We start from the raw sequence: 5,548 nt of genomic DNA, 5'->3' as shown, positions 1-5,548 counted from the left end.
TTTGCAAATTGTAAGAAAAACTTTACTTTTGATTAAATAATACAAACAAATCGTTTAAAAACAATCCCAAAATACAATATTCTAAAACTCCAATGCAGCATAGTTTGCACTTAGATCTTTATTCAGCGTCATCAAGTTTGAGTTGATGTAGGATTCTATTGTGACCTATCCTGAACAGGACTTTGTTGAGGAGAAACCTGCTGTGACCTATCCCTAACGGAACTTTGTTGAGCAGACACCGGCTGTGACCTATGATGAACAGGACTCTGTTTAGGAGAAACCTGCTGTGACCTGTCCCGGACAGAACTTTGAGAGGAGATCTGCTCTGACCTATATGCAACAGGACTTTGAGAAGAAATCTGCTGCGACCAATCCGGAACAGTGATTTTTGGTGCATTAGCTATATGATGCATGATTATGAAGAATAAAAAAAGGTAGGAACATCCAATAGTCAATACAATGCCAACACATTTGACAGTATCATTAGGTACAGTCATAAACAAAACGCTTCCAATTGTTCCCAGTATAGCGGAAACAATTAAAGCAATAGTATATCTATTCATCTCTCCGCACGGCTACAAGAGTCGAATTTCCTAGAAAAATATTGAAGGCATGAAACAAAACTAAAGACAGATATTAAAAACATAAGTGATAAAATTTCTAGTGTTTACAAGTAAAAACGTACTCAAGTTTAAGTTTATTTCTTCCCTTTAGTTTCGTAACAAAGTATATCAGAGTGGTCTAAATTTAGAGTGAAATACATTCTAGATCAAATTAGACTTTTAGAAAAATTAGCAGTGCATTTAAAAACTTATGCAATAAGTTAAACACATTTTACCTTGTCAATTACATTAAGAATTCATGTTTTGTTACTCCAGCCAATTTAAAGATTAATTTAAACACAAGAAAAACCAGGAAACTTTCTTATGCAGGCAAACCAATTTCCTACTTACAGAGGGAGCATTATGTTAAAAGGTAAATCTTACTGCTTAGTAAAACTAGGGAAAGTCAATATATGCACAGAAAGACTTAAATTTTTTCAGTTTCCTAGCAACGATGAGAAGCATAACTTTTTTTGAACAACGTATCAAAATTTGTTAGAGATAAAATTACGTCATTCCTACAACAGCCTGTTGCGGTCCTGGGGTCGTGAAGGCTACGGCAAAGAACAAGAATTACACAAAGTCGTATTATATCAAATTTAGTGAAAACCATAATTTCTCGCGGCTGAAAGAGTATTCGAACAAAGAATTTTCATATTTGAATTTAGGAAGAAAAAAAAAGATTCGCAACTGTAGCTGACCAGAGAAATTCTGTTACTTTAGAATTAAGGCTCTTCTAGCTGCAAAAGAGATGCTCACGTTTTTCAGGGCAATTACTTACTCAGAATATAAAAACTGGTAACAAAGCCATTTCAATTATTATTTTCCCGCAGAGTAATAAGTTATCTGTAACCACTTTTTATATTAACTAATTTTTCTTTATAAACGTAACTATCATCTATCCGTAACTATTTTTCTTTTAGGAAAGGAAAATGTTACTTATAAGAAAACAGCTGATGGTAGGTTATGGCATTTATAGAGCAATAAAAGTTTAACTTTCCTAAATTTTCCACATTCGAACAAGCATATGCTAGTAAACTAAGTTTCAGAGTATACTTCTAAAGTTGACAACTGTTGAATTCGACGATACATAGAGCGACACTGCTCACAGGTTTATTGTTACATTCCATATTTAAGTAGACTTTATATGATCTTTAAAACCATGAAATGAGTACCTAAAGCTTAAACATTTTGCAAAATTTGTATAGCCTGATTTACATCAGCTCAATTAAGGAAAGGACTCAATTAAGGAAATTTAAGGATTTTCTTGGGCTACTTTATAAATAACTGAAGTTTCAAAAGTTTTAAGCTAAAGTTAGAGCAATTTTAAAATGCCTAACTAATAAAAGAGCCAGTTATACCTATAAAAAAAAAGCGTCTAATAATGGTAATTTTTGCTTAAAATAAAACATTGCGTAGCCACCATTTGAGTTATTTCCAAAAGCTTTGAGACTCAAAGCAGTTTCCTTTAAATAATTAAATTTAATTGTTTGTAATTTCTTCAAGTAATTTATATCAAAATACTTTGTACGGTCAACATTTCCGATAAGTACTTTAAAAAAAAAACTATACTACATAATAATTTGTTAATTTTGCAAAACATTAAAATGCCAAAATTTAAAGTTAAAATTAAGAGCTCCGTTCTGTGCAAATCAAATAATCTTTAAATTTCTTTCAACGACTGTTGTCACACGAAATACTGATTTTACTTTAATATGACATTTTCGTAACTTGACAGTTTGGAACAGTTACAACTGATAAGTAAAGATTTGCTTATTTATATTAAGAGTCCTCTATGCTAATACAGAAAATGGTGCAAAAAATATGAAGTCAGTTTTATAAAATAAGAACATTTGTGGTTTATTGTTTCAGGTAATGGAAAAAAAAGGTATTAACATTTATCTGGACTCAAAGGGTTATAACATTTAAAATTTCCTAGTGATTTTGATAATTTTTGTTTCCGGGGAATCTGATATTTTTTCTCTCTTTATTTATTTTTTTTAAGTAAATAGATTCCAGCAGTGTCGAGCGGCGAACCGAATAGTCAAAGAAACAAAACAACTTTTGCATTGCATGAGAGATGTAGATAACTTTTAAACTGTTTCTTAGAAGCGTACGTTTATTTAGAGATGCCTGGGACAGCTTCTTTATACTACAGTACTTAAACTGTGCATTTTTAAATTACATTTACTTTTAGAATCCTATTAAAAAAAATGAAGACTTTTTAACATGAAACTCTTTTTAAAATACTTGAAGTCTATCTGATAATTGTTAAGATCACAATGTAAAATGTGCCCGGTGTAAATCTTTTGGAATCTGTCAAGTTTGCAAGAACACAAAAAGACACCGCAACGTTATTCCAAGAAACAGAAATGTTGACTAATCTCTAGAAGTAGTTTGACAGACTCTAGAAGTAGTATCTAAATATGGAATTATCCTAAAGGTTGTAACAAAACATAGTAACAATTATAAACAGTTCTTCCCCTTCATCTTCAATTATTCCGGTCCTTTGCTTTTATTTTAAATTATACATAGTTTATAAGTCACAACACAGCTCACTTTTTTCTATTTATTTGAAATATTTATTTATTCTATTTAATTTAGTCATATTAATTGCACATATTATTTCGGTTATCACTGATTAATTTTGCATATTATATGTTACGATAAGGAATAATCGCGTCAAATATACATAATAGCGTTGAGTCCAAAAAGTGAATCATTTCGGTTGCAACTTTTAATACATTGAAATATAAATTTAAAAAAAAAAACTCTGAATATTAAATAAATCATATCTTACTTCAAAATATTACAGAAGTTTTAAAACCAAGGGAGTGCACACAAACGAATATGGAACACCCAGATCTATCCAATCCCAGCTCACATGAGGACTTCTCGCTTTTATCCTCTACATCACATCCAGGTAGGTGAGAAGAGTTGAGTTGATAATGATAAAGAAGATCTATGCTTCAAATTTTGCTGTTGTTCATTTACGTCGCACTAGAGCTGCACAATGGGCTATTGGCGACGGTCTGGGAAACGTCCCGGAGGATGATCCGAAGACATGCCATCACAATTTTGATCCTCTGCGGAGGAGATGGCACCCCCCGCTTCGGTAGCCCGACGACCTGAGGGCGAAGTCGAGCACTTTACGGTAGCACAGTTTAACGAGGACCAATACCGCACACCCTCGGTCCCTGCGCAGACTGATCCAAGTGGTCACCCACCCGCACACTGACAGCAGTCAGTGATGCTTGACTTCGGTGATCTGCTGGGAACCGTGTCTTAACGATCAGTCCACTGCGGGACGTCAAGAGTCAGTCAGAGTGGTCAGTTAGTGGGTGGGTAACCCCTTAGATCATCCTGCGAAGGGTAGAAGGGAGCGTGGTATAGTGGTCCTCGTTAAATTGCTTTACCGAAGAGTGGTCCACTTCGCACACAAGTCATTGAGCTACCAAAGTCGGGGTGCCATAACCTCTGCAGAGGATCAAAATTGCAAAGACATGTTTTCGGATGCTTGGGGATGCTTTCGAGACCATAACTAATATCTCATTTTGAAACTCTAATGTGACTTAAATGAGGTTTAGTTTTGGCAGTTGGGGTGAAAGGTATCGCCCTGCAGCTTGTTGGTAGAGGATACGAATCCCAACGTAACATTGCATTGTCTTTCTTTAATTTGTATTTACTGTTTTTCAACTTGGCAACAAGTTTATCAGCCGCTCTTTGAATTCATTTTTCGATTAATTTACATGCTCACTTCATAAAACATCTTGTAAACCCTTAAGGACATAGCTCAAATGAGAGACGGACAGCACAAAGTTATATACGTTATAATCGTCGTTGAACAACCGACCCAATTTAGGGCTCCAAAACGGCTACAAATGTTCAACTTCGTAGCCTCGTAATTTTGAACCTATTACAGAAGGCAAGGGAACTCCTGGATCAAGTTTTGGGATAAATGTGTCTTCGTGGAGGACTCTTTGATGCAACTAACCCGCACTTGCGTTATATGGGAAGTAAAACAACGAAAACCTTCCACTGTTTACCTGGCAACAAGGGGACTCCAACCCATGATTCGGCTACCATTGAGGATACTTTACGTCAGCACTGTACACAGTGGGGGGGGCATTGTGCAACAAATTACCTAAGAACCTCGATGAACTGGTCGTAAAAGACGGTTCCAGTAGATCAACGACATCAAGCATCACTGTCAGCTCTCAGTGAACAGGAAGGTGGTCACATTGATCAGCTTGCGAAGGGACCGAGTGTTCACGGTATCGGCTTTTATTAAATTGTTCTCCCGCAAAGTGCTCGAGTTCTCTTCCAGGTCGTTAGACAACAGGTCGTCGAGAAAGACATCCTCTCTACGAATGTTCAAAAAAGTGATTTCATGTCTTTGGATCATTCTCAGGAATGTTTCCCAGACCAACACTAACGGCTCATTGTACGGAACAAATAGCAAAAGTTAGAGGTTAATAGTTAAGGACATCACAAAATCAGATCTTGGTTTGTGGAAGGACTCGAATCCACTACCTTAAACATGACTGGTCGACCAGGGAGTCACCTCTTTGAACTTGATGAAGGCTTACAAACAAATCTCGAACAAAGCGTACATGAGTCTGAAGATTTATGTTACAAATATGTAATATAATATATTTCAAAGTCATATTATTATTGTATATGGGGAATAAATATTTCTGTTACTAAATAGTTATTTATAATTATAGTTAAAAGTAATTTATTTATTACGCCCTTCTGTTCCAAAGGGCCGTAAGGCCTTAGACGCCCAGTTCCACTACAACGAACGAACGAACGAGCCCTTCTGTTCCATAGTCAAAGATTTTAAGCACTTGCCCAATCTGACTTCCGGTCAGTAGCATATCAACCCAATCAGACTGGAATGATCTGATGACGTATTATATGAGTAATTCACTGTTCGGAAAAGA

At 35.5% G+C, this 5,548-nt stretch overlaps 1 long non-coding RNA gene across 1 annotated transcript; it reads right to left on the bottom strand.

Annotated features, from left to right (window-relative positions):
• LOC107447910 (uncharacterized) lies at positions 1 to 3,527 on the bottom strand. The gene is made up of 2 exons (XR_001584589.5): positions 3,403 to 3,527; positions 1 to 593 (listed from the first exon to the last, which is right to left on the bottom strand). It is a non-coding gene; the product is annotated as an uncharacterized LOC107447910 (long non-coding RNA).
• Between the last annotated feature and the right edge of the window lie 2,021 nt (positions 3,528 to 5,548).

The sequence above is a fragment of the Parasteatoda tepidariorum genome, chromosome 2 (genome assembly GCF_982258835.1).
Source record: "Parasteatoda tepidariorum strain Cologne lab strain chromosome 2, Ptep-v5.0, whole genome shotgun sequence".
Lineage (NCBI taxonomy): Eukaryota > Metazoa > Arthropoda > Arachnida > Araneae > Theridiidae > Parasteatoda > Parasteatoda tepidariorum.
Note: the sequence above shows the minus strand (reverse complement) of the source record. Positions and strands in the feature narration are given on the sequence as shown.